This window comes from Paroedura picta, chromosome 2, assembly GCF_049243985.1.
Source record: "Paroedura picta isolate Pp20150507F chromosome 2, Ppicta_v3.0, whole genome shotgun sequence".
Lineage (NCBI taxonomy): Eukaryota > Metazoa > Chordata > Lepidosauria > Squamata > Gekkonidae > Paroedura > Paroedura picta.
Genome location: NC_135370.1, coordinates 69,527,102 through 69,544,436, shown reverse-complemented (window position 1 = coordinate 69,544,436; position 17,335 = coordinate 69,527,102). Strand labels below are relative to the sequence as shown.

Below are 17,335 nucleotides of genomic sequence, written 5' to 3'. Positions count from 1 at the left end.
ATGAACCAAACCAGTGGGTGTCCGAGCATCACTGCTCATTGCCTAAATCAAATACCCATGAATACATGAACCCACCTTATATTGAACCAAATCTAAGACTTGCAGCAGCCCCCCAGATCTCAGGAAGAGTTCTTTAACATCACCTACTAGCTTCTCCTTTTAATGGGAGATATTGTAGATTCAACTTGGGATAAGGCTAAGCCATGGCCCTTCTCCTCCTTTCCCTTTTGTCCCTTTCCCCTTCCCAGTTACTCTCATTTCTCTTTCTTTCTTGTTCCCTTGCCATTCCAGACCTTCAGAAAACATACATTTTGCAGTATTGTGCCAGCAGAATGAATTATGAAAACTCAGCAATTCATTGCAAATTAGCTCAATTTGGCCAATGTATTTAACTACTGTTTCAGTGAGGCTTTGATGCAGACTTTTGAAAGAATCAAAGGAAAAGAGAATTGATGCAAAATATACTCCAAGCAGCAGGACTGGTAGAATTTTGTTGGGTGTCTAAATAACAAAATGATTTGAAGACATAGCTACCTTTGCCTTTGGGCCATGAAGTTCAGGCTCAGGGTAAGCTCCCATTCTGAATAAGAGAAAATAAAACAGTACCATGTAATGTAAGATGTTACTGGACAATGATGGGCTGTGGCCTGTTTGAAGGAGTAATCTGTGTCTGGCTGTAAATGATTGATAACCTTAAATCTGGAGAGTGAAAGGGCGACAGATGATCAGAAAGGGGCAGGACAGAGGGAGAATTTCAACTCTTTAACGGAAATACCATATTTTATTCACACAGACACTTACAAAATAGCAATTATACCTGGCAAATCCAGCTATTTATAGATGCCTGAATTGTTCTTCCTTAGCACTAATGCACCTGCTTTTCAGAATGAATGACAGCAAATTCAGGGAGGGAAACAGTAGTTAGTGGATGCAGCAATGCATATGATACTTGTCAGGCTTAATCTGGTTGAAAACTCTGTTATGCGAGGGCTTCCTCTTTAAGCAGGTCCAGTGCTAAGAGGTAAAATCCCAAAAGAATGGAATGCCCAAAACTACCCAAGCAAGTGCCATGCACTGTAGACAATAGGATTAACTAGAACTCATGGCTTGAATACAATATATAGTTGTTTCAGTAGTGGGAAACAGTAGCACCATTCTTCTTAGTATGCAAACAATATATTGATCTGTATGTAATAGCAAACCTGGGGGCTAAAGCCAGTCATAGAAACAGTAAGAAGAGGCTATTCAGAGAGAAGGCAGATATTTCTCTATATTTGGAGGATTTCCAAGGTACACAGGAAAAAAATGGACTTGGAAATTAATTAAGGAGATGTGGAAAGAAAAGACAATTGCCAGAGAAGGACTAAGCATGCTTCAGAGAAGCATGGAAGGTTGAAAAACAGTTTAAAAAGTCAGAAGGGACTCAGGGTGACATCAACCCTTGCTAACAGAATGGTAAAGACTTGGATTTATTTATTGTATTATCCAGGAAAACAAATTCAAGACAGATTACAGTTTCAAAGCAACAAGAGAATTGAACAAAATAGTAAAATTAATGCAACTCTAGACACAATAACTGCTAATAATACAGTCAACCATTAGCCAAAATTATTTTTAGGAGATTCTTGAGACTTTCATGTTGCTACCAATAAGATCTTATCACCTCTACTTGTCAAAACCTTGAATAATGGTGGAACAACAATTAGGACTGTTGTTGTTGTTGTTGTTGTTGTTAGGTGCAAAGTCGTGCCTGACCCATCGCGACCCCATGGACAATGATCCTACAGGCCTTCCTGTCCTCTACCATTCCCCGGAGTCCATTTAAGTTTGCACTGACTGCTTCAGTGACTCCATCCAGCCACCTCATTCTCTGTCGTCCCCTTCTTCTTTTGCCCTCAATCGCTCCCAGCATTAGGCTTTTCTCCTTCTCATGAGGTGACCAAAGTATCTGAAGACCCTTCTAGTTGTTCCTAAATAGGTGGTAGACCTCTGCTGGAGAAAGAAGTCCTTGAAATATCTCAGCCGCAAACCATCTAGAGTTTTAAAAGTCATAACCAGCATTTTCATAGATGGCTCTCAGTCAATCAGAAGATCAAGCTGAAAAGTCTGAATAATAGAGGAAAAAACATTATTCCATGTTTTTCATCCTTACAACAGCTCAGTGAGGTAAGTAAGCCCATGTAATGATTGGTCTAATATCATTAAGTGATATTAAGTTCAACATTCAAATTACTGCACAATGTTGGATCTTCAGCTGGTAGTCCTTTCACAACAGCCCGTTGAGTTACATCACTATCTCCAAGGCATGAAGGCTTCAGTTTCTCTTGACCTTGCCACCCGACACCTTAGCAATATGTATGCCTGATCACAACAGAATAATGGTACCTAGCACATCTATGCTCGGCTTATTACGACAGAGGTGATGTATGTTCAATGATTTATTGATTTTATAATATTACGATACACCAATCATTTGAGTGAATAGTTGGACATTTCTGAGGGCAGAGGTGAGCTCATTTATGCACTCCAACTGCATTGGCCTTTGAATGCTATTTGACTTTTCTGCACAGGATTTTGATTTGTTTTATGATGTAAGTGGGAAAATGTGCTATTCCTCACAGAGGATTAGAGGGAAATACAACAGATCTTGAATAAAGGAGGAGAAAGAGAAAATACATGGTTTAAATGGCTTATAGCACCACAGTAAAACACTCACTAGATCTTTGAATGTTGTGGTACAAATTCTACTTAGAGTTGCTGTAATATATTTCTGGTCAGGCCTTGGAGGAGGAGCATGTCTCATGGCTTAAATGCCACTCAGCGCTTAATACCGACTCAGGGCAGCTGTCCCGCCCCTGAGTGCCTCCTCCTCCAACCGGCTTGCCTATCTGTCCAGCGGCCAGCCAATCACCATCCGTTCCTCAATCCTGATCACCCCTCCTCCTTCTACTTCCCTCTGAGGCTCAGCATTTGCAGATCCCTGCCACGAGAGAGCTGCCCCTGCTGGTGAGTTCCCTTCCTGGGGGGCCTCTGGCCTGCAGCCTTTCCAGGTCTTGGGGAGAGGGAGAGGCCATCCACAGAGTTCTTCCAACCCCCCCCCCCCATCTAGTGCCTGTTGTATTCCTGAATGCAAAGGGCTTGGCCCCTAGTTATTAAATAAAGTATTAAGCCAGCTATTTACGTGACATGGTAATTTTGTCTGGGGAGCATTATACGAAGATTGAGCATTTGATTCCAAGCTTATGTCTTTTAAAAAATGGTACAGACCAGCAATAAATACCACAGGGCAGGCTGTTTCTAGCCATTTGCTTTGCCTCTTAGTATCTGTTATAAATGTACCTGATTTGTTGGCAGAGTTTAGATATACGAAGAGGGGCAGAGCATCAGACTGCATTAAAAAATAGTTAGTTGCGAAGAGAGAAACAACTTTTGTAAAAGTCTAACTCTTGTCTGCTGTCATTCTGTCTGATGTGGAGGCAAGTGGAAGAAAGTATGCTCAAAGGAGCAGGAAGTCTTCAAAGAGCCAAGACCCTGGAGAAGATTATTATCAGGAAGTTCCAAAGTTAATTATGCCTCATACACGTCTTCTGATGCTCCCTACAGGACATTCTTCATATGTTTCTGAATCATGCACATTACAGATTGTGCATATTCCAACATGATTGTAGTATTGTTGCAGTGTGATCTTACTCTTCTGGTAGCTGACAGACTCTGAGGCTGTGTCACAGCCAGCTAAAATTAGGGTTTGTGAACAAATGCACTGCGACAGCCCAGATTTTTGGGTGGGTTTAAGGGATAATTGTACATGTTTTGGTGGATCCAAGGATGAGCTTATAAAAATTCAGGAGCCATCATGGTATAGTGGTTAAGAGCAGTGGCTTCTAATCTGGAAAGCTGGGTTTGATTCCTGACTCTTCCACATGCAGCCAGCTGGGTGAACCTGAGCTTGTCACAGCCCTGATAGGGCTGTTCCAATTGAGCAGTCCCTCAGCCTCACCTACCTCACAGGGACCCATTATGCATGGCAGCAGCCACACTGGGCCCGGCACTTCCTGTATATGCACAGGGGAGGGAATCTCTCGGTCTATAGGGCTGTCCCAGCATAGCACGTGCATGTGCACAAAATGCCGGGGCTGGAAAGCCCGGCACACTGCCTGAATGCAGAAGCATCAGGGTGGGGAGTGGGGGGAATGGGGTCTCCACCGCACAATGGTGGGGAGCAGAATACCACTTTCCCACCAATATGGGGGTAGGGGGCGTCCCTGGACAGCTGTGCGGCTCCGCATGCGGTGTCCCTGCAGGGACATTGGAGGTTGGGGAAAGGGCCGGGCAAAAAGGCCCGGCTCTGCCGATTATGCACGGCACTGGCCCGACCTAGCCCCCACTCGTGCCTGCAGCATCCTAGGGACTGTGGAAAATTCCGTATTCCTTTGCTGCAGGTTTTCTGGGACCCTGTGCTGGGCCAGTACGGCCGCAGCATCATACATAATCGGGGCTGTCCTGCTGCCGCCATCCCGGGGTTCCTGCCCTGTGCATAATCGGTCAGGGTCTGTTGTGGGGAGAGGGAAGGGAAGGCAGTTGTAAACTGCTTTGACACTCCTTTGGGCTGTGAAAAGTGGGGTATAAAAACCAACTCATCTTCTTTTATTCAGACAATGCTAAGAAGCACCACAAGTCTGGCCTCTTGCTATTTTCTGATAACTTGACTACAATACAAAAACCAAATGAAGAAACAAACTAGGAAGACCAAGAGCTTTCCAAAGAGACTCTCTCCCTACCCCAACCCTTAACAGTTTGGCTTCTTATTTAGACTGTCACATTAAATGAGAATAGTGAAGAGGAATGGAAGGAAACACACTTCATTTTGTGAAAGGAATGAAGAAGAGGAATGTGATGTTTTGGGGGGCATTTCTGTCTCCAGCTGAGGAAAGGGCAATGAAAAAGAAGCTCGCAAGCGTGCTGAGGAGTGTCACTATCTGTTATGGCAGCATGGCAGACAGAAAACTAACTTGGACACTTGCTGGGCCAGAGGTGGGCTCATTTATGCACTCCCACTGTGTTGGCCTTTGAAAGCTATTTCACTTCTTGGAAATGGTTTTCTTTCCATTTGACAATAAAGATGAAAAATGTGCCATTTCTTACAAGAAGGGAGGGAAGGAAATATCTGCTTTCCCTGAGCAGTACAATGGAGTGAGGAAGAGGTTTACATAGTACAGGATGGCAACAGACTGCAGAAGGGAGCTTCTCCATTTCAGAAACATCAGATTTATTGGCTATCCAAATTCTACTTTTCTTCATCTGTCCCACCCTTCTCCCTCTAATTGCACATTGTAAGCCCATGCTTGCTATTTTTCTTGGCTCAATGGGGCACTGTCAGTATCATCTTTATAAAACTAACTCATCTGAGGATAGCAAGCCCCCAAGTTACCATCATCTATGATCTGAAACATATTTCTTAAAGTATTGTCCTACTTTATACTTCTTTAGTCCTTTAATCTCATGGCTGTTCTACTGTAGCAACTATCTCATTTAATTGCTTGGATTGTTTGCATCCCTTTGTCCAGGTATTTTAATGCACTTTTTATTTATGGCTTTTCCAGGCAATTCATTACTGGTGGTGGAAAGTGCCATAAAGTCACAGATGGTTTATGGTGATCCTCTATGGTTTTCAAGTCACTTGGTGAGAGCATCCAGAGATTTGGCCTGGGTTGTCACCGGTACTTGGATGATGCTCTCTCTTGCACTTCTGGCAGATAACAGGGGGGCTATAGAAACCTTGACCTGGAGGGGGTGCAGGCTAATAAACTGAATGTTATTTTAAACAACACAGAAGTATTACTGCTGAGTGGAAGGTCTGATCCAGGATTTAAGGTGTCAACATTCTGGATAGTACTTTTTCTCCCATCTTCTCCAAAGTTTCCATCTTCCCATCTCAGAGGAAAGGGTTAAATGCCCTCTTGCCCAGTGTCTTCTCCTTTATCTTCAAAACAGATGAGGGCTGCTTTTAAAAAACACAGACAATTCCAATCATACATCTTTTGTGTCATGTCTTGATTTGGCCCTCATGAACTGTAAAATCTTTCTGTGCATTGTTATTAAAAAAATGCAGCAGGCATCATGCAGGCGAGGAGCAAAGCAAATGTAGCGTGCAAAAACAGAGAATGAATGTGGCCTTGCTTCACTGATAACAAGGTAAAGCAAGAGCCCACCTGTGAAGGAAAACCCAGTTAATGAAATCAAATGGAAGGAACTGGAAATATAAGATGTGCTAATGCTAATGAGATTGCACTAGGCTTTTTGAAAGTTTCAACATTTTTTTGGGAAAAAAGACAACAAAATGCTACCTAAAATCTTAAAACAGATGGACTTAGGGAAAGTGGAGATTGCAAGCATGTGCTACAAATTCTGGGAAACACTCTTCCTGGAAATTAAACACTGCCCTGTTAAATGGGTAAAACATAATGCTCAAAACAGCAAGACTCCTCACACCATATTTCGTGTAAAATTTGGGGGAGTGTTCCACTGGTGGCTCGCAACCCAGAAAGGTTTCCATGGAAATGTACACTTACATCATGAACTTATTCCTTCCTCCACATGGAGTGCATATACATGGCTTCTGTGATTTATTCAGTCTCGGTAGCTCAGCCAAGAGCCATTGCTATTGTTCAGCTTTCGGTGGCTGTAAACATGTATAGCTTTCTGAGACAACTCTTGTTTGGTAACCAGTTTACTTGTGTCCAAAAGAATATTGAATTGAGTGCAAGGATTGGACCTGATAAATCGAACCAATGCAGTTCAAGGAACATAAAATGCCTATCTCAAAAACCAAAATATTAGAATACACAGGGCCATTCCGTACAGTAAAAATACTAGTGTTACACCAGCGCAATTGCGTAACTCTAAAAAACCCAGTGCCTCTGGGAATTCCTCACCTTCTGGCTCCTCTGCTGTCATCTTGTGCTTCCTGCCATTTTGCACACCTGCTTGAAATGGCAGAAGAGGGGACATGCTCCTCTCTTCGACATGTCAATAAAGATAGGTGGCCAATCACCTTTCTCCCTCTTTTAAAGGGACCACGATGCCAGCTAATTTCATTTAAAAAATGAGACTTATGAGTTTAAATGTGTATGCATCTATTAATAGATACATAGGGCTCTTTTTACTGCAAGCAAATCTCTTGCAATCTGGAGCCTTGAAGCTTAAAAAAAAAAAAGCCGATTTTTTTTTTAGTTGGGAAGAGGCATGTTTTATGGGCAAACTGGTGGGGAAAAATTTATTTTGTGTTCTGCCTGGGCGATTGTGTGCCTATTCATTGCTCCAGGCAGTTTTTTTTTAAAATAGAAAGCCCCATTTCAGGTGAAGAGAGAGGGAGTTGGGCTTGAGGGCAGGCACTGGAGCTGGGGATCTCACTACTTTGGTAACACATGTGTCTTTTGCTCATGGCTTGCTGGCTGCTCTCGTCCTGCTCACACTACATGGCAGGGGTAATCAAGTTTATGTGATTCCCCTGCAAGCACTTTAAATGGAGGATATAGCTGCCAGTTTGCAGATGTACTGCTGGATGTTCACAACGTCGTGCAAAATGCCAAAAATATGGTGTTTACAAAAGGTAAGGATTTCATTTCTTTTATCGGGTGCGGAATGGTTCAGGCAATTCATTATTTGGAAATTATCAGTTATGTCTGCTTCCAAATGTATCTGCCCAACATTTAAGATCTTCTCCATGTCTCTGCCCGGTATAACTTACAGTGGGTGGCTAGTAGTAACAGGGCCTTCTCTGTGTACGCAGGCAGGCAGGCACCCAAATTATGGAATTCCCTCTCTAATTGGTTCAAATTGTTCTATTCTTTTGGCAGTAAGCAAAGACTTTTCTTCCAGTCTCTCTGTTGCTACAGTCTTTTGCCAAGATGCTGCTTTTCAATTAGAAGACTTCAAAAAGGATGTGGACAAAATGGAGAGGTTGCAGAGGTGAGTGATGAGAATGACCCAGGGCTTGGGGACCAAGCCCTATGAAGAAAGGTTGAGAGACTGGTGAATGTTCAACATGAAGAAGAGAAGCTTGAGAGGGGACATGATTTCTGCCTTTAAGTATCTGAGAGGTTGTTACTTGGAAGAGGGCAGGGAGCGGTTCCTGTCAGCAGGAGAAGATAGGACTCACAGTAAGCGGATGGACCCACAGTAATGGGTTGGAACTACATGTACAATGGTACTGGCTTGATATCAGGAAAAGTTTTTTTCAGAGTAGTTCAGCTGCCTCAGGAGGTGGTGAGCTCCCCCTCACTGGCAGTCTTCAAGCAAAGGCTGGACAGATACTTATCCTGGATGCTTTAGTCTGATCCTGCATTGAACAGGGGGTTGGACTAGATGGCCTTTAGGGAAATCCTTCCAACTATGATTCCAGATTTTGCAGCTGTATTTTTAATGAATTTATTTAAATCATGCAGCTATATTCTAATTTAATAGCCTAGAGATCAACAAGATATTCAAGGTTTAAGATTTTGAGAGTCAAAGCTTCCTTCCTCTGCTATTGGATCCAATCCAGTTGTTCTACTACAGGCCAACATGACTGTCCTCTGAAATGATCTTTAAAACACTGGGCTCTTTAGATATTCTTGCTGGTTTTGTCCGTCTCCTTGTAGTTTTTAATCCATCATTGCTGCTTTATTGTTATTATTTGTTGTATGTATCTTTTTCCCTAACAGGGGCCCAAAGCAGCTTATATCATTCTCCTCTCCACCCTTTTACCCTCACAACAACCCTGTGAGGTAGGTTAGACTGAGAGTGGGTGACTGGCCTAAGGTGACCAAGTGAGCTTCCATGGAAGAGTGTCACTAGAATAACTGGTGCAAGCCTATTATGAGTAATAGGCTGAGCAGTGGGCTATATACATCTTAAGTTTATAAATCAGCACATTTGGGTTTTGGTGCAATGTGCCTAACCCACTGGAAACATCTCCAGATGAAGTGTCTTCCGTCGATCTCCTTCATTTCAGATTTCATTGGCTGATAGATTGTGTCCATTATAACCCAAATGTCAAAACTTTAAAGCACTGATTTGTGAAGTTTTGAAATGTCAGGGAATACATTTATTTATCCTAAAAAAATGTATGAGTCGTACTCTCAGCCGGTGGCTCTGAAGGAAATGATATGAAGTATGAACAATGAATCTTATACTTGAAAGTGAGCTTTTCAAACAGGTTAACTTTCTCGGAATTAATGTTCATTTTAAATATTGGATGCAAGCTCATTTAATTAAATCCCTTTGGGCTTATTGCAAAGGAACAAAAAATGGCTTTGTGGCAGCCATGAATCATTTAAAAGCGAAGTGTTCCTAGAGAAGACACTTAAAATGGGGGGAGGGGGGACTATTCATTTATTATCTTACCATTGCAGCAACCAGCCAGAAATAAGTGATAAACAAAAAAGAGCACAGGTTGTCATATCTGTGCAACCATGGTTGTTTAATTCATCCCCCCCCCCTCTTGACAGGTGGATTGGTTATGGCTACATTTACATGTTGTGGCGTGACAGTATTTTAACCTACGTCTTACAACACAAAGTGTAGAGTGCCCATTTTCATTTGATAACAAACTTCATGCATTTTCTGTTCTGCCTTTTCAGGTTCCATGCATGCACACAAGTTACCATGTCATTCTCCCCTAAAGTACATGCATGCACAGGTACATGCAGTTGTCATTGCTTTCCCCACACATTCCTCAAGAAAAGTTAGCTAGGAACTGCAAGGGTGGGATGGCCGCTAGCTAATAATATTTATGAAATATTTGTTGTTCAGGAGCTTTGCATTATGGATGGAGTTCATCCACATTCTTGGGAATGCAGAAATGTGTGCATAGGCAAAGTTCTATCAAACCTGCCTTCATTTTCAAAGGAATAGGTTTAAGGGAAAGGGGGAGCCTCTAAAGATGGCAGACAGAAATAGCAATGACATGTGGACTGCAATGCACAGTTTGAGAATACATAAATAAATTTGAGAGTGTGTGGGACAGCCGTGAAAGGTTTGCTAAATTCCTCTGGTTATCCCCACTGCCTATAAATAGTAAGCATCTATTTTCGGGGGGAAGATAAAAGGCCTCAAAGCTATGGAACTAGTGAATGAGGTCATCGCACAAATGGTTTCCTTATCTCAAGATGATTGTTTGGTCACTGGATGAGAGATCCGACAGCCTCCAAAGCAGATGGTGCCTGTCTTGGGGATGACAGCTTGATCAATATCTCTTTCGCACCTCTTTAGTGACATTTTTTTTTAATGTGCAATGGTTTTTGATCAACTGCCTTCCATTTTATATGCTCAGCTAAACAAGCTATTTGATTTTTTTTATTATGATAAGTAAATATGTCACTCACTGTGTTAACTTCTGAGAAGCTGGAAATGTAAATATGTCAGGGCTGACGGTTGTGGCAAGAGCAACCTGCCCGGGGATGAATTATGCATATGTTTTTTTAAACATTTCTTTTGAAGTTCTTGCTAACAAATCCTGAACTTAAGGACATCAAAAAGTGAACCTTTATTGTCCTTAAGGAAATGAGCCAGATAAATAGATCGCACATGCATTTTTAAAAAACCTTTGCTGCCCACAGTAGCCTGAATGAGCACTTATGAATCAGAGATCAAGCAACATAGATACAAATTTCTGTGCAGCTTTTCTCAATTTTTTAACCATGAAGGCCCACCTGAAAATTTTTTCAGACTTTGAGGCATACCAGAAGTGATGTCACCTGGCCATGCCTTCTTGCCAAGCCCCTAGAAGTAACATCACCTAGATAGAACCATTGCTACATTAGCAGTTTTCTGTTAGAGATGAGGCACAGTGGAATAGGACATCTGGGATCACCAATCCATCTGAAACACATCAATAAGTAGTTTTCACTGTAAAGATGGACTTTTTTGGAGTCACAGAAGGTCCCTCCCCCTACTCAAAGCCTGTAGCTTGCCAGAGCAGCTGCTAGGACATGGTGGGTGATAGGCTGAAGAAAGCTCCTCAAGTTCCAGAGGACCTTTGCCACCCTGCCTCTGAGTTAAAACAAAAAAAGAATGATTAATATGTATACCATGAGAACCCACCTCTAATGCATTAATTTGATAGCATCTCTTCCAACATGTAGCATTCCCAGATGTCTGAGACAGAGCTTTCAGGATTAGTTTAGATCAGTCTTTCTCAACTTTTTTTTTTTTTGTTACCATTGAGAACCCCCTGAAACATTCTTCAGCCTTCAAGAAGCCCCAGAAGTGGCGCCATTATACACAGTATGGTTGGGAAGCATGGCTGTGTACACATCCACCTGGGGCCATTCCCCTTCCCCCCCTCCAGGCCCATCACTTGTCATTAGGCCATATATGGTCATAACACCCAATAAATGTTTAGCAATTGGATATAGATGTAGATGTAGATTTCTGCCCTGACCAAAATAGACCCAGTTAGTCAATTCTTGTCTAATCTTAGAAGGTGTGTATATATATATACATAGGTAAAGGTAAAGGTATCCCCTGTGCAAGCACCGAGTCATATCTGACCCTTGGGGTGACGCCCTCCAGCATTTTCATGGCAGACTCAGTACAGGGTGGCTTTGCCTCGGAAGGCTGAGTCGACCTTGAGCCGGCTGCTGGGATCGAACTCCCAACCTCATGGGCAGACAGCTTCAGACAGCATTTCTGCCGCTTACCACTCTGCACCACAAGAGGCCATGTATATAAATTAATTCACACCCATTTGGGAAACCTTTCCAGGGCCATCAGAGAACCCCAAGGTTTCACAAAACCCTAATTGAGAAAGCCTGGTTTGGATAAATGCTGCAAGGCCATTTCCCAGATTTCGTTGCTCCAGAAAAAAAGTAATAGAATATCAGAAAATAAAAAATCCTTTGCCTGGCCAGAAGTGTCAGTTTGTTGCTGTTATTATTGCTTTTGCTGCCAAGTCATAACTGGTTTATAGTAAGCCTTTGTTGTTTTCAAGGCAAGAAACATGGTTTGCCATTGCCTACCTCCATATCATGATCCTCCCAAGTCTCCCATCTAAGTACTAGTCAGCCAAAAAGTCAGGGGCACTGCTTACCTTCTCAGATTAGAGAAGAGTGGACTAACTGGGTCTATTACAGTCAGGGCAGAAGGTACAAAGGATACTTGGGGAATTTCCCCCCTAGGATAATGACTTGCACTCCTTTGGCATCATTATTGGCTATAAATATTAAAGACCAACAATCCATATTTTTCTATCTCCCTTTTCAACACCATGCTTGCAAGACCTTATTCCTGTTGTATCTCTGACATGCAGACATTACAAAGCATTCTCCTTGATGCCCCCCTGATTTGCTGTTATCAAAGAGAGGAGAAGTGTGTGCCATTAGGCAATTTGTCTCTTGGCACCTTGGTGACAGCTTAGCCTCCATCACCATCAAATAATAAAGGTGCCATTTTCCACTTTCCTATAGTGTGAAGTTGGCAAAAGGAGAAAAAAACACAGCAGTGGCTCTCATTGGTCAGCAAATGACCAACAAAACCCTGCTTATGTGCTGAGACTGTATTGTGACACAACTTTTTCATGCAAATTTTGTTCTGCTACAATATCAGGCAGCAGAGGGGGATTAGGGATGAAAGATGGTGAGAGACCCAGTTCCTCTATATGGGAGTCTGTTCTGTAATGCAGTTGTTTCACATAGACCCATTATGCACGGAGGAAATAACGCACATTCGGGGTGGAATGGCAGCGACTAAAATCACCGATAACACACGGTGCCAGCTGCAAACGGCTGCAGCTTTGGTGCATGCCGCTGAAAAAGTTGCGTTAGCAAAATGCGGAAGAAAGCGCAGCTTCAGGGTGACCGGGGCGGCACCAGAAGCGGCGCCCGGATCGCCGTGTGCATAATCGGTTACTCTGGGTTTTGCTGCCGTCGCGCCCCGCCCCATGCATAACCGGTGTGTGTCGCATGTTCCTCCTCCGCGTTTTCCATGTGACCCGAAATCGCCATTTCGGCGGCTGTGCATAATGGGCCATATATACTAGGTACTTTCTTCCTCAAGTATAGTACAGTAAGCACCACGTTAATTCAGCTAAACTGGCTATGTACAATTCTATATATCTTGTTCATATAAGCAAAAAGAAGATACATTAATGAAGAAGACTTCTTGCTCTGGTTGATGTGGGATTTGAACTTTTCGGAAGAGAAGCCGCTGTTACAACAGGGCTGCCAAGGCATCAGTCATGCAGGGTGTAATCTTCCACCCCAAGCCCTGCTCTGAAGTGCTGCTTTATCTATTGAGCAGTTGGTTCCTCTTGAGCTTAGCTGTAACTAGGATGGCAGGATAAGAGAGGCCATGCAGATGGGTTCTGCTCTCGCAGATAGCAAATAACGGATGTGTTCAGTGCCCAATCCATCATCTCTTTCCAAGCAGACAATGCTGAGGACAGCAGATTTCAGGAAACAAAAGCAAAGAGCCCTACAGCTAGTCCCAGTGAGAACTGCATATAAGTTTTAAACAAGATAAATGAACGCTTCGAAGCAAAGCAAGTTTGATTATATTTAAATTCAATTTGAGCTGAGGGAAGATTAGTTTTGAGGCTTGCTTGTTCAAGGAGAAAAGCATTCTCCCCTCCCTGTTTTTTATGATATCAATAAGATATGCAAACTGCAGGGGGGCTTCTCTAAGGTTTGTCTGCATCCTCCCTTTAAGCACTAAATCCATCTTCAAAGTTACAGGACCAAAATGGACTCCAAAGAGTGAAAGTCAATATCAGTAGGATGTGCTAATTTTCATGCTGTTTGGAGCCAGAATCAACCTGTAATCACATTCAGAAGCTGGGATCTATAGAAGTCTTTCAACTTCTAATTCAAGTTCATACTTGGAAAGCATTTTTCTCAGCCAGTTCATGAGATTAAAGGGACTAAAAGATCACGTAGGTCTAACCCAAAGCCAAAACAACTAGCCCCATCAGACTTCAGAGATCAGCCTAAAACACAGAAAGCATGTCCCTTGGAGCGAAGCACCTCCAGATGATTCAAGCAAGGTAGCAGATCAGAAGTGTCTGTGTGAGGTCTCAAACAAATGAATACAGGAGTAACACTGTATTTTGTCCAGAGAAGGCTTCCATGTTGACTTCAGTCCCCTATGGAGAATAAAAACCCCACCTCTTTGGAGAAACAATTGCATAGCAGAAGGCTCCTCCTTTTATATTCCAAAGTGATTGTTCAGGACTAATGTTTGCAAACCTTGTATATAACTGGTACCCATTAACACAAGTTTTATGCCGTAAACATTTGTTCTATTGTTATTTAGAAAAGTACCAAACTATTTGGAAGTCTAAATATTTAGAAATTTGACTCTCCAACTATTTGGAAGTTTGCCTTATGACGAAGAGCTCTCTCACCTTCATCTCACAGGTTATCTGTTGTGGGGAGGAAAGGAGAGGTATTTCAAAGTTTCAGCTCTTCTTCTTCTTATGTACTTTAGAACCCAATCTGAGCCAGAATCATGGGCCACAGTCATAAGGTCTCCACTCCCAAGCCTGAACATAAAGCTATCTGGCATGTGGGCTATAGTAATGAAGAATGGGGTAGCACCAACTCAACTTGTTTTTGTGCCAGTGGAGCTTTTGCTTCACCATGCTTTCTTAGTCATGTTTCCATGGGTGAAAGTGCAGACAGTTGGTTTTGCCATGGAAGAGTTACAAAAGGCTGCTATGAGAACAGAAAGGCAGTTGAAATTTTGCCCTTTTCTCATAAATCTAGAGAATCAAATCCAGACCAATTCCATACTGAGTCATAAAACTCGCGCCACCTCCTGCTTTCAAATGCTTGGTGGGAAGCTGCGTGTTTGCAAGATTTCTGACTAGAGCCCCCTCACATGTTTTCTTGCCACCTTAGCATGGCTTTTTGCCTACCAATGAGGCAGAAAGCAAGAACAACCCAAACTCCTCCCCCCTGTGCCTCAGCTTGTCATTCACCACAAATCAACAATCCCTGCACAGCGGTTGATTCAGGGACTGATCCGTCCCCCTGAGCTCCCAAATTACTTTTTTTTCAACGTGCACTTATGCTTTGCTATGGGGAAACACTACAACACCAGAACAATTTTTTTTTAAAGGTTACACTTCCACATTGCTGCAGGATCATGCCACAACAATAAAACATTCTCTTCTTAGATCTCTTTTTAGGATTCTTGGTGTAATGGTCTCTCTTTATGTTATGGTAGATTTGTGATAGGCTGGCCATGGTAACTGGACCATAATGAGTGATTGTTTGTTCACAGTAAAGTTTTAAAACAAAGCGCACAGTTGCCAAGCTAATAGAGAGAGAGCTGTTTCATCACACAGTCCCCCTTCCCTGTTCATACCCCACCACCAGAAAACACAAATAGGAATTTTATTTTGGCTACCCAATCCCAAAATTACAGTGCACTATGAGGAGAACATTTTATTTTTACACAGGGCGCATAGCTTTGCAGTCCCTCAGATATGTGAACTGCACCATTTTTTTAAAAAACTCTCGGTCCGGAAAAGGAGGGCAGGTGTGAGGGTGGGCAGAACACTACTGTCACACGTTTCTTCCTCAACACAGGCTTTCTTCTGTTTACTCTGTGAATCACAGAGTGACAAGAAGAGGGAAATCGGGATTGGGCGATTTCCCTTGTTGCGAAGCAAATCTGGAGAAAACTTGTGCCAGTCACTTGAGAGTTCTGGGTTGCTGCCGACATCATGTGGAAGCAGCACTAAAACCTGTGTGCAATGAAAGGCTGTCCTGGGGCAAATTCCTCATGTGGAATCAGTCCCAGTGAGAGAGCTCCTACTCATATGGGTAGGTCTTAAATAGACCTGTGTTTACCATCTGACCACTATACTTTGAAATGGCCTCGGACATCATCTTTAAAATTAAATCTATAGGTACTGACCTAGAGATTCCTTAACCAACTCTGGAGAGGATCATATATTTCATATATTGACCTCCAGGTAATTTATGCTGGTGCAGGTAGTTTGTGTTCTCCATGATCCCTTGGTCTTTCTTATATCCCAAATTCTATGGCACTTTATTCTTCCAACCTAATTATACCATCACATGGCAGAGCATTTATGTTAGCTAGACTAAATGTATTTCTCTCTGCAGTGCTTGAAGGCAGATATAGGAGAATTCCCCGTAATGAAAGAACTTGCAGGTATTGTCATGGTGAACTGGACTCAAGTCTGTCATATCATTTTGCAATGTAATTTGCATAATTGACATCATGATTTGATTTCCTCGCTTTTACTTTCACCTAATGTTGCAGAAGAAAAGTCTCTTAATTTGCTGCTAGCTGATAAATGCTTAGAGACCACTGAACTGGTAGCCAAATTTTTATCTATAGTTATGGCCCACAGGCTAAAGTAATATAGGGCACTGGCTTTTTGAGACTTTTGTTCCTTTGTTTACTGGTCATCTGAAATGTTTATTGTTCTTGCTACTGAAATAATTTTGTATTATGCCATTAAAAGTTTTGTATTTTGTATTATGCCATTAAAAGTTTTGTACTTGTACTTGTAACTATACCAATGTTCCCATGTGAACGATGGAGTCACTGGATCAAGTTATTTTGCTATGAGATGACCAATTGCTGCATGCTGGGAGTTTAGGGGGACTATAATTCTTTGCAGTCTACCCCCAAATCTGCTGTTTCCTTCAGGAGAACTGACCTCTCTTGCTTGGAGATCAGTTGTAATTCTGGCAAATCTACAATCATCTCCTGGAGGCTGGCAACTCTACCGTCTTAATAGTCAGGGTGTTGTTGTTTTTTTTAAGATTCACTGCCTCTACCATGCACACACAATTTCCAAACACAAAGATTCCTATTCTACTTGGTGTTTTGTTATCACTCTTTTTTTACTTTCCTCTGAATCCGCTGCAGCTTGCCTGTTTCCTTTCAAGCTGAGCAGTGCCAAATAAAGATATATTTTTCTTTCCTTCATGCTGGACAATAGCATTGTTAAATATGATAGAAAGGTTGTACTTTCTGCCTTTGACATTGTCAGTACCTTCTTTACTGCAAGTTAACAACTGTTTGTTGAATTACTCTTCATTGTACGTGTCCTAGGTGGTGACAGACCCAAGCTGTTTCTCCCCAAAAGTGAAGTCCAAAGCAGTCTATTTTGGATACTCACCAGTCATGAGATCCATACCATGGAACCTGATGTTGGCGATTCGTTTCAGTAACTATTCCCCAAGCTGGTCCCTGGGTTAGGTATGTTCCTGCTATGCTGTACCCCATCACAAACTCTGATGGTCTCAAAAGTGTCAAGTGATGAAAACCCTCTCGTAGCAGACCAGTGTCTGACACTCAGTGAATTTTAAGTAGT

At 42.4% G+C, this 17,335-nt stretch overlaps 1 long non-coding RNA gene across 1 annotated transcript in view; it reads right to left on the bottom strand.

Annotated features, from left to right (window-relative positions):
- Positions 1 to 17,335, bottom strand: part of LOC143829520 (uncharacterized) — a 24,008-nt gene extending 6,673 nt beyond the window's left edge. The window contains exons 1-2 of the long non-coding RNA XR_013228179.1: positions 17,141 to 17,335; positions 535 to 580 (exon numbers count right to left, since the gene is read on the bottom strand). This is a non-coding gene — a long non-coding RNA (uncharacterized LOC143829520). The remainder of the gene's footprint in view (positions 1 to 534; positions 581 to 17,140) is intronic.